Source organism: Ambystoma mexicanum, chromosome 12 (genome assembly GCF_040938575.1).
Source record: "Ambystoma mexicanum isolate Mex_15411 chromosome 12, UKY_AmexF1_1, whole genome shotgun sequence".
Classification (NCBI taxonomy): Eukaryota; Metazoa; Chordata; class Amphibia; order Caudata; family Ambystomatidae; genus Ambystoma; species Ambystoma mexicanum.
The window spans coordinates 640,577,249-640,590,212 of record NC_090936.1 but is presented as its reverse complement, the minus strand read 5'-3'; positions in this window follow the sequence as shown (position 1 = coordinate 640,590,212).

Here is a 12,964-nt window from a genome sequence, read left to right as displayed (position 1 = left end):
ATATAAAACCAATTAATAATGTATCTGTGAATGTGCATGAGACAAGTGAACACTTTCCCACGCTTTTATCATGTAACCAAGAACAGGAAGGCCAAATAGGGTCTAATATGCGGCATCTATCACAATCTCCAATCGTGTTCTCTCTGACAGTCCATAACTGATCAGTTCTTACATGCTCATATACACAGCCAACTCCTAGATTAAACCACTCTATTTCAGTGGATAAACCCCAGGTGGTACTGGGTAATTTTGTGATAGGGCTAGAAACTTCTTTACTAACAATGAATGCAGCACTGTTTTCCCTTACACGTCTTTATGGCATGCTTGACACTAAAATGAATGATCAACATAGGTTGTTAATACAATTGATCCAGGAAAAAAATGTCAACCATTCACCTTGTTGGTGTAGTGAACACAGACCCAATGATATGAATAACGCTAAATCTGATCTAATGAAAATAAATGAATTAAAATATAGACAGGGAAAAGTATTGCTGATAGATTGCACTTTAAATCAACAGGCAGCACTGCAACTTGGTGCGAAAAAATAAATAAATATAGTGAATGTGAGTGATTTTGCACCTGAAAGGGAACCTGCTGAGATAATGAACGAAAGGAACATGGAATCCCAGTGATTATCATGACAGGGGAGAAAAATAACGACTCTCGAGCCGATGATGTCTGCCTTAAAAAAAAAAGGCCAAGTTAAAAAATGTTAACAAGCCTGTAAATGATCTGATGGAAAAAATAGTTAGTAACCAAAAGAAGAAAGAGGAGCTAACAGGTGATAAAGTACTGGAAAACATAGAAGCTCCTACTTATACTATTTTTGACATAAAAAATAAAGGCTTGAAGGCAATGCCGATAGCTATGAAAAAGAAAACAAAAAATATTAAGACAACAGCTAATTCAAAGCCATCGGGCTACCGCCAATTCATTCAAGCTTTAACTACGCCAAAATCAGCAGTAGCGGTTGCTCGGACCGCGATTGCTAATAAATACCGAAAGGTGTTTTCACAGAAAGTGGTTCAAAGTAGACAGAAACAGGAAGCATCTTTAGTGTATGAAACGCTGGACAATTTAGTTCAGATAAGTGAACAGCAAAGAGCTGACATGGCAAAGTCATCTAAAGCTTGAGAGGTTGAAATATCTGTACCTAACGAACCTGCAGCTACAAAAGCAACCCAATCTGAACTGCAAAGAGCGAGAACGAATGGTGAAGCTGTGGTAAATAATCCATCTGAATTGAAGGGGGGCAAGAGAATAACCTTGTATTGTTGAGAATATGCAAGCATATGCTTGTATCGTTGAAAACAAAAAACTCTTCTAAAAATTTCACATACTAGAATACAGCAGGTGTCCCAAATGAATCCCATCCCGGAAGCGGTGTGGGCTACTTTCTACAAGTCATTGTATGCCGATTTGAATGTGAGAAGCAGTGATGAAGTTATTGAAGGCTGCCACAATGCTGATATCCAATTTGAACTGCATGATATTGTTATATATATCTCTAAGCTGTCAACATCTCGTGCTCCGGGACCGGTTGGGTTGTCCAATTATGTAATTAAACAACATCCAGTGGCATGGGCGCACATTTTTATGACAATCTTTAAGCAGATTGGCAAAACCCGTTGTTTACCCCGTCATAGACCAGATCAAGAACTATCCCTATATATAAGAAGGGGGACAACATTGATCCAGCTAATTACAGGCCTATATCGTTTTTAGACATCCCGAGTAAATTGTTTGCGAGACTCCTCCTTAGGGATCTAAATAAATGGTTGGATAACACAGGTTTGAGAGACCCAAACCAAACAGGCTTTATGCCAGTGATGGGTACAGCCATTAATTTACATGGACACAGGTTTGGCAGAAGAAGTCACAGACCGCAGCGCTTGTATGAGACAGTAATGAGAAAGCACTAGGCTGCAGGTGACTGAGAGGTGTGGGAGCAATGCTAAGTACAAACCCACTGTTGTAGATGCAAATAAAACACGGGCAATTTTCAGTCTCAGTGCGCCAAAAAGTGCAATATAAGCATGTGTTACAAGTAATTGAGAGGCGATATGATTATGAGTCCAGCAAATTTATTCACGAAGTAGCCTGACACGTGTTTCGAGTCTTGACTGACTCTTCATCTGAGGCTTGAATTGAGGATGGGACCTATCGATTGAATAAATAAAGGACAATGCCAGGACAACTCTCTCACAGCTTCGCAATTGCGGAGGTGCAGCACAGCTTGTAAGCAGAAATGATCTGAAGGAATTGGCCCCTTATTTACATGTTTTGCAAGCTATTAAAAAACAATAGCAATCGAAGGGACAACCGGTATACCTTGCCTTCATAGACTTCCAGGCGGCCTTCGATTCTATATCTAGAGGACTGCTGAAGGAAAAACTAAAAATTAGAGCGAAATGTCCGAATTATTTAATATTTTGGATAAATTAACTCCATTCAAATACTACTGTTCAATTTAGATTATCCTTGGACGGGACCCTATCTGAACCAATTGAAACAAGCAGAGGGTTAAAGCAGGGATGCATTCTGGCTAGTACACTTTTTAATTTTTTCATCTCTGATGTGTGCCTTGACTTTATGAAGATCGTTGCGGACGCTCCTCGACTTGGAGAGCATGCAATCCCCTGGCTGTTATATGCCGACGACCCTGTGCTGTTGGCTAGAATGCCGAGGGTTTTGTGTGCTCTCCTGTTTTGTTTAGGTGAATTTGCTGATGCAAATTTTTGGAAAATCAATCAATCTAAATGTAAAATTCTAATTTTGGGCATGAATAAACGACTTGATAAAAAATCTAGACCTTGGGAGCTACAGAATGTAAAAATGGAGGTGGTGTCTGAATATAAATATTTGGGCCTCAAGATCAGTAATCATCTAAATGACAAACCATATTATCGAGACCTGGATCACAAATTGAGAACGGGTATCTCGCAGGCAAAGATCATACAAGCTAAATATGGTAAATTTTCAGTATTACCTGCCATGATATTTTACCAGCAAAAAGTCCCTCCAATTTTGCCATGTGGTGCAGAGACAAGAGATTATATACAGGAAGTAGTATGGTCCAAAATGGAGAGAAAGTTTTGGAAGGCTGTACTAGGTTTGCCTCAGACTCTATCTGTTTGCCGTTTACGCCATGAAATGGGTATGTTATCTCTATATGCGATATGCCTGGAAATTACTCTCATTATATCGGAAGTACTTAATGGTAATAGCCAAAAATTCAGTTATGTTTACAGTAGGCAAGTATATTCTACAGGCTGATTGCCATAATGTTGTGAACTGGCGTATGAACATAAAAAGGCTCATGGAGGAGGCTATTATTGATGGAAATCTCCTAATCACTAATCCTGGAAGAGCCAACATAAGATTATGGTGGAATGATTGGATCAACACCGGAGAGTCATGTGGAAAATCAGAGAATCATCCACATAGAATCAAAAAGTTCCATTGTGTAGAACAATATCTTGTAAAATTCCGAGACACAAAGAATACTCTTAACTATCTGAGAATAAGGCTGAACTTGTGTCATACGAATGAGTTTCTCTATATGCAAAAATAAAGTCAAAATGGGGAATGTAGATTCTGTGTTACACCGAAGAAACTTGAATCACTAAAACATTTGGTTGTTGAATGTCTCGCTTTATCTGAGATAAGAGAGCGTTTTTTCAAACACTTGTTTCAGGAAAATTGCTCATTGAACTCCGATGAACTGTGGTCTATTTTATGTCATAGTTGACAAAAATGAATTTGGCAATGATTATGTTTGTAAAATTTATGAATTTAATGGAAAAATCAAAGAATTAAGGATTAAAGTAATGTGTAAAAGTGCTGTTAATTCTGACTTGGTGATTAGTTGAAATATTAGAAGTTATTTGTTTTTTTGTAAATGTATTGAATTTTATGTTGAATTTTTATATTGTAAATCATTTCATATGGTTGTGTTATCTTAAATTTGCATTTATTTGAAAAGTTGTCTTTGTATAGCCATAACAAATAAATTTAAAAAAAGACATTACGACCACCCAATCCCAAAATAGTGGAGGCGCTAAACCGCATATGCATCCTGGAACATAGGGCACAGGATGCAGAAGGGAGGGCCCGACGCAACGTGTGCATTGTGGGACTGCCGGAAGGGGAGGAAGGCAGGGACCCCACAAACTACATTGAGAGTCTATTGCTTCAAGAAGTGGGAGCTGGGGTCCTATCTCATTGTTTTGCATTGGAAAGAGATTTTACCAGAAAGCCCGCATGGGGGCACACCCAAGATCGATGATTGCAAAGATCATGAACTTTAAATACCGAGAAAAGATACTGGCATTCTCAAGGGAGGGAGGAGTGATAACGAAGAAAGCCTCCAGATTAACAATTTATCTGGACTACACAGTACTGGTGCAAAAGCAAAGAGCACAGTTTTGGCCGACTAAGGAATGCCTCAGGGCCGCCAATGAGATATATGCTCCTGTACCCTGCTAAATTGAAAGTGCTCCACAATGGCAGGTCATACCTCTTCCAGACTACGGCCGAAGCCCACGAGTGGATTGATCAGCATGATCAGCGGGGATCCCGCAACTAAGAGACAGGGATGGAAACGAGCAGAACAACAGGAATGCTCCCCAGAGAGGCACAGAGCTAGAGGATGATGGATAATCAACATGAAACAGACATAGACCAGCGGATATACAAGCAGGAGGCAGCAGATTGTGAGGGCTGCCCGCTAGATGCAACAAACAGAAACCCCACAGAGTGATAGAACTCAAGATGCCAGTTTTAAGGCACCATGCTGCAACAAGCGCACCCACAGGAAGGAGGGTGACGCAGGGAAATCGGCAGAGCCAGAGCAGGGGAAGGGTGGCTGGGCGTTTGTTAACATTTACAGTTAGTGTGTTGGTTGGTTGGTTGGAAGAAGGCACGAGAAGTGGAGGACACACCATGCAAAAAAGGCAAAGAAAAAGCGCAAGTTGGGATAACATTGAGACACACCTGAACAGGGGGCGTCAAGACAGTACCCCAAGTCAGAGGGCCCATACAAAACCCGGGCAGACCAGTGCCCACATGGACGAGAAGGGTCAGAAACACCCCAGGAGGAGGAGACCTGAAAAAGACAGAGGAGGGGAGTCTGTAGGCAGACACTGGACAGCATAGGGGCTTGTGGAAATGGAGGGACCGCAAGACACAAAATGGCCCAGGAAGGAGCCACGATAGCCACCTGGAACGTCTGGGGACTGAACGCTTATGTTAAGAAGCTAAGAGTATATGCCTGGCTGAACAGGCCGAAAGTAAAAATAGCAATGCTGCGAGAAACTCATCTGACATACACCCCCAACCACGACGTGACTGAGTTCTTTAAGAAGTAGCACCAAGACAGGCCCCATACAGGGAGGCGTCCTTCATTTGGGCAGGGGATTTTAACTGCACACTAAACCCACTGCTGGACAGATTGGGGGTGGAAGAAGGAGGGGGGGATGAAGGGGGAGGGAGAAGGAGAGTAAGGAGTCTAAGGAATCTCCAGCCTAGTCTTGAGATTCCTTAGACTAGTCTAGGAATCTATGAGTCTAGGAATCTCCTATAGTCTAGGAATCTAAGGGCAGAGGCATTAATGGATAGGGAATTTCAGGAGCATTTCCAGGATATGATAAACGACTGCTTTGAGCATAATGAGGGCAGCGTGGACAGGACAGGAACAGTCTGGGAAGCCTTAAAGGTGTTGGTCAGGGGGGCAGCGATAGGGAAGGCAGGTGTACTCAGAGGGTGCATTCTGCCAGAGCTGGGGGAAATAGAAAGGGAGCTAGAACACGCGGAAACAGGGGCGGGCATAACTGGGGAGGAACAGGGGGAACTTATATCTCTGAGGCTGAAGTGTATCGCCATTTGGGAGAAACTGGGGGATTGGATTATGGGAAGTATATGCAGAGGCTACACATGGATGGGGATAAGCCCAGTAGGCTCTTAGCCTGGCTAACCAGGCAGGAGAATAGACATCACCCGATAAATGCAATTAAAGATGAAAAGAGGACGGAGGTGAGGACCCAGGAGGGCATCAATGAACTTTTTTCAAGGTTTTATGAAAGGTTGTACTCCCACAACCAGGAGGCGGAGGCTGAGGACATAGCCGATGCCACGGTGGAGATTAACCTTCCCAAATTATCAGAGGAGTAAGCACAGATATAGGAGGCACCACTCACAGTAGAGGAACTGGCAGCCCTAATAGCCACCCACCCAACAGGCAAATCCCCGTGCCCCGATGGGCTACTTGGAGAATTTTAAAAGAAATACAAAGACACCCTGGCCCCAAGGCTGCTGGAGATGTATGAGGAGGCAAAAGAGAGGACAGCTCCTGAACAGCATGCCAGAATCGGTAATAATACCTATACTAAAACCAGGGAAACTGCCTCTCGACTGCGGTTCTTACAGGCCGATTTCCTTGATAAACCAGGATTCCAAAATCCTAACGGCAACGTTAGCCAGCCAACTTAAACAGGTAATACCCACACTGGTGCACCCAGAACAAACAGGCTACATATTGGGGAGGAACACTACGTGGAATCTGCGCAGACTCCACCACATAGTGGATCAAACGAACCAGAGACGGGGCATAAGCACTGTGGCATCACTGGACACTGTTAAAGCCTTTGACTTTGACTTTGTAAATTGGAACTGGCTGCTGAGCGCACTCGCCCACTTTGGGATAGGGAAGGATTTCTTTGCTGGACAAAGCTCCTATACAAGAATCCCAAGGCGAGGGTGAAGACAGGCAGACACATCTCGGAAGCTTGGAGAATCTGCATGGGAACGAAGCAGGGATGCCCACTATCCCCAATGTTATATATATTGGCCCTAGAACCATTTGCAGCCTTAGAGAGGAGTATAAAGAATTTGGGATAGAAATAGACGGGGTCGTACACCAAATCTCAAAATACATGGACGACATGCTCCTCTATGTTGAGAATCCACGAGAACACTTACCAGACCTGCTAAAGGCGTTGGGCGCATTTGCTAGACTGTCGGGAATCACCATTAACAAAGGAAAGTCCTTGCTGTTCCCCCTAGCTGATATGAGATGGGTCACCCAGACCAGTTGCCAGACCTGGGCCTCACATGGACACCAGACACCTTTTTTTACTTAGGGGTAGACGTACATCACAATATCACGAAGATACATAAGGCCAAAACGCAGGTAGCACTAGATAAAAGCAATGAAGTTCTGGAACACGATCCCACTAAGGGTAATAGGTAGAGCTGCCCTGCTGAAAATGACAGTACTGCCCCACCTGTTATACTACTTTACAAATATACCGCACAACATACCTGGGTCATTTTTGAAACAGCTAAACACGATAGCACGGGAGTTCTTGTGAGGAAGGGGGAGGAACAGAATAGCCCTGAACACTCTACAAAGAGATTGATTCGGGAGGGATCAGGCTCCCGGACTTCGAACGCTACTACCTGGCAGGACAACTTCAATTTGTAGCAAGGTGGTTGGGAGACGACATATCCATAGATTCACTGCTTTTTCAGCTGGCTCTGCGACAATATTATCTGAGAAAGCTGCCTTGGATAGACAAATCCCCGATAAAACCCCTCCCCAGCATGGTCAAACTGGGCCTAACCTTATGGAAGAGGGCATGGAAAACTCAAGGGACACAAGACCCCTGCTCCACGCAGATTCTCCTTGCGGGACTAGTCGGTGCCCGTACAGAGACCCTGGCGACATATCGAATACATTGGGAAGGCAAGGGAATGGCCCAGATTGGTGATTTATGGCAAGACGGACAATGGGTGGAATTCCAGACCCTGATGGAATAGCAGGATATACACAGAGGCCAATTTATATTGTAAACAACATGGGCCAGATGATCAGAAAGCGGTGGACAACATTAACTGAAGGGGCAGACCGGATGCGTGGTATGACTTGTCAGAGTGGGGGACATACGGTATCCAGACTCTGCAAACAGCTTCTGGGAAGTAATAATGAGCGTGGGCTCCATGCTCGGGCAAGATGGGAAGAGGAACTCCAGAAAACCTTCAGAGATGAGGAATGGTCCAGGGTCCTCCGGTACAAGAAAAAAGACTCCAGGAATGCGAGATAAAGACAAGCAAGCACAGCACTAACTTACGCAGCGCGTACCTCAACCCCAGGAGAATGTCCAGCATCAGAAACAAGCAAACTCGGAGCTGTCCGAGATGTATGGCAGAGAAGGCAAACATGCTACACATGTTTTGGTCCTGTCGGTTATAACAAGATTCTAGGAGCAAAGACGGAATCCACATGCAAGCGTGTTCACCGGAGTCCTATTTACTGGGTCTGTTCCCACGAGGCGGCAACCAAAGGACACACATAGCAAAAATGAAAGACTTAATGTGCATACTGGCGAAGCGCCGTATTGCAATGACATGCAACTCAAGCACGGGGCCGAACATAGAGACATGGTTGGCAGATCTGAAGAAATTGACAATAGCTGAAACCTCAGTCTGGACTAGAGCGCTGCAAATGGGAGAAAGCGAGAGTGGAGCCAAGATACTTGCATGGAACTCACTAATACAGGAACTGTTTGAATATACAGAAAGGAATAGCACAAGGGACCCCAGTGGGCCTGAGGACTGTTGATAAGATGGCAGTGATGTGGGAGGAGAATCCTTACTGAGGAAGGAGGGGGCAGAGGCGACCCAACCCAGACAATGCAGGACTCGGGGGAGAGAGTGTAACGCTCACCTGATTCCCGTAGAGGCGCCGGTGACCGGAGCGGCTGCAGGGTGCTGAAATACCCACTGGGTTAGATGTGGAAAGGAGTAATGGCACATGAGTATTAAAGTTCCCCAATGTCTTTAAACGCACCTTGTTTTGTCTTTCAGATGCGGGATGCAGCGCCGAAGGCCTCCGGAGCGTGCGAAGAGTTGGTAAGCTTTTGTCTTTCAGATGCGGGAATGCAGTGTGAAGACCTCCGGAGCGCACGAAGAGTAGGTAAGCCTTTGTCTTTCAGATGCCGGAATGCAGCGCGAGGCGTTGGTGACAGCCGATGGACCAGGTAAGTGAAGAGCTGTCACTGAAGACCGTAATGCTAACCTGTTCTTTCTTGTGTTTATAGGTGTTGCTGAAGACTGGATTCAGGATGGTAAGCCTTTTTCCTTAGGCCCAGGATCAGATGCAGAAGACACGATGAGCGTTCTGCTGCAGAGGATGCAGAATAACGCAAAGCAAGATTCATCCATCGGGTGTGGTTTAAATAGCCTCCTGTAGTGCTTAGGTGTCTCCTTCCACAGCCACGCCTAGGTGAGGAAAGAGTTCCTGCTTTCCAGAAGAGTTCCAGTGTTCTGAATCTAGGGAGTGGCTCCTGCCCCACCCAACAGGAAAAGTAGTTCCAAACAGAAGAGGATCAGAGGCTCAACTGGCAGGCAAGTAAGCAGCATGGTCTGCTGCAGGTAAGTCCACCCAAGCATTATGAGCCCGGCGCTTCCAGCGCTGGGACTGGGCATATTTATGAGCCTGGTGCCACTGGCGCCAGGACTGGGTCCAAAAGGTCCCAATTGGGACAAGTTGGCACTCGGAACCTGGGTTATGGATCTGCTTCCAAGGGAGTTGGGAAAACCCTGACCTTTTGGAAGCAGAGATCATGACAGTACCCCCCCTCAAGGCCCTCCCAAACCGGGCTTCTCTGGGGGTTTTGGCTTGTCAGGAAATGTTCGGTGAAATCTTTTGATTAGGCGAGGAGCGTGGACATATTCAGCAGGTTCCCAGGATCTCTCTTGGGGGCCGTAGCCTTTCCAGTCAATTAGGTAAAATAGTTTAGATTTGGAGATCTTGGAGTCCAGAATGCTTTTGACTTCAAACTCGAGTTCTCCATCAACTAGGATAGGTTTTGGAGATTTAGTTAGTCGGGTTTGAGGTTGCACGGGTTTTAATAGAGAGACGTGGAAGACCGGATGTACCTTCATGTGCGGGGGCAAGTCCAACTTGACCGCTACTGGGTTTACTATGGTAGTGATGGAATAGGGACCAAGGTATCTTGGGTTGAATGTGCGTAGCCCTTTTAGAGGTAGATATTTGGTGGATAACCAGACTTGATCCCCTACTTGATATTGAGGGGCTTCCTTCCGATGTTGATCTGCTCCTTTCTTGTATTGTTCTTTAGCCCTTTGAAGGTGAGAAACAGCTTCCTTAAAGGCTTGAGTGATTGTAGAATGCAGGTATTCTACTGCTGGTGTTTCAAGATCTTGGAGGGGATCCAACTCCGAGGTTCGAGGGTGACTGCCGTACAAAAGAAAAAACGGGGTTTTCCCAGTTCCCGAATGGACAGAGTTATTGTAGGCATATTCGGCTATCCAAAGGATGTCTTTCCAAGTTTTTTCCGTTTGTTGCAGCATGCAGCGTAAATACTGTTCCAGAGTTTGATTGGTCCTCTCGGTTTGTCCGTCGGTCTGAGGGTGGTGACTGGTCGATAGTCTCACATCAATTTGAGCCGACCGACAGCAACTTCGCCAAAAATGAGAAATAAATTGACTACCTCGAACCGAAATTAGAACCGAAGGAAAACCGTGCAGTCGGACGATGTTTTCGAGAAATTCTCGGGCCAGAGTTGCTGCTGTTGGCAAGCCTTTGAGCGGAATGAAATGCGCCATCTTGGAGAATAAGTCCACGATTACTAGAATCGTATTGTATCCGGAGCATGGAGGTAGATCGGTGATGAAGTCCATAGAAAGCGTATGCCAAGGGCGAGGTGGGATGTCAATAGGGTGTAAGAGGCCTGCTGGTCTTTCCTTTTGACTCTTGTTTTGGGCGCATACTCCACAGGACATTATAAAGTCTCTGATATCTTTTTTCCAAGACGGCCACCAGAAGTAGCGCTTGATCTTTTCTGAGGTCTTGGCCATACCGGGATGTCCTTCCATTAAAGAATCGTGATAACAAGAGATTACTTTTTTCTGTAAATCTGTGCTGGGTAGGTATAATCGTTCTTGGAAATACAATAAGTTGTCCTTTACTGCAAAGTCCTTTCCCTGCAGATGCCAATTCTGTATGTCTGCTGGAGTTACAAGTTGCCTGGCTTTATCCTTAACTTCCTCTATGGATTCTGTGGCGATTACACCCAGAATTCTTTGTTCGGGAATGATTGGTACAGGTTTAGGGTTGATCAAGTGTTCTTCCACTCCCATCCGAGAAAGGGCATCAGCTTTACCGTTCTTTGTACCAGGTCCATAGGTAATTATGAAGTCAAACTCGGCAAAGAATAATGCCCAACGGAGTTGTCTAGAGGATTGGGCTTTTGCGGTTTTCAAATATTGCAGGTTTCGGTGATCCGTAATCACAGTAACGGTATGTCGGGCCCCCAGCAGATAATGCCGCCAAGCCTTAAAGGCAGACTTGATAGCCAGAAGTTCGTTGTCAGTAATCGTGTAATTGATTTCAGGAGGCGAGAATTTGCGGGACCAAAATGCCACGGGATGCAACTGATTGGTTACCGGGTCCTTTTGTGATAGAACTGCCCCCATGGCAAGGCTTGAAGCATCAGTTTCCACGATGTAGGGGAGTTCGGGGCGAGGGTGTTTTAAGATTGGTGCAGAGATAAATTTAGTCTTCAAATCCTGGAAAGCTTGTTCCGCCTCGGTAGACCATTCAAAACGTTTGTTTTTCTTTAACAAGGCAGTGATGGGCTGGACTATTCGAGAGAATTCGGGGATAAACCTGCGGTAAAAGTTAGCGAAGCCTAACATGCTTTGCACACCTTTTACGGAGGATGGTGATGGCCATTTGAGAACTGCATCGACCTTCTTTGAATCCATACGCACTCCGCCAGGTGATAATATGAATCCCAAGAATTCAACTTCAGTCACGTTGAAAACACATTTTTCCAACTTAGCGAAAAGTTTGTGTTGACGCAATCTTTCGAGGACCATTTTCACGTTTTTCCGATGTTCAGATTCCGATGAAGAATAAACGAGGATGTCGTCAATGTAAACAACAACACACACATCTATGAGCTCTCTGAGGACATCGTTCATAAAATATTGAAAGGCGGCCGGAGCATTGCAAAGTCCGAAGGGCATGACCTGATATTCGAATAGCCCATACTTGGTGCGGAAGGCCGTCTTCCATTCATCGCCCTCTTTTACTCGTACCAAGTGGTAAGCTCCTCTAAGATCCAGCTTTGTATATATGCATGCTTTTCTGACTTGGTCCAGGAGTTCAGGGATCAAAGGTAACGGATATCTATTCTTAACGGTGATCTGGTTCAGGGAGCGATAATCTATACAAGTTCTAAGGTCTCCTTCCTTTTATGGAACGAAGAACAAAGCTGAAGAAGCAGGAGACTTGGAAGGACGAATAAACCCATTTGCCAGGTATTGATCCAGGTATTGTCGAAGGTGAAGGTTCTCAGGCTCGGTGAGGGCATAAATTCTACTACAAGGAGGAGTAGATCCAGGTATCAGGTCTATCTGGCAGTCATAAGACCTATGAGGAGGTAGAGAGTTAGCCTGATCCTTCCGGAAAACATCTTGGTATTCTAGGTATTCGGGAGGTAACTGGGGAGTCTCTGAAGAAATTGCTGCCAGTGCAACACCAGGTGGAGGGTGACAAGTAGAGACACATTCTGGAAACTGGACCGTTCTTGCTCGCCAATCGATCAGAGGATTGTGTTTCTCTAACCAAGGTATTCCTAGAATAATCTGAAACTGAGGGGCCTTGATCACATCGAACACAATCTTCTCATGGTGTCCATCTTGACTTACTAGCGTCACCTCTTGAGTGGTATGCGTTACTGGCCCGGAGGCTATCTCTGTACCATCCACCGTAGTAATGACGTCCTTTACAGCCTTGGGACAAAGAGTTAGATTCATCCTCAAAACCATTTCATGATCCACATAATTGCCGATGGCACCGCTGTCGACGTAAGCTTCAATTGCATGTAATCGATCCGGATTATCAGGGCTAATGAGGACCATAGGTATCACG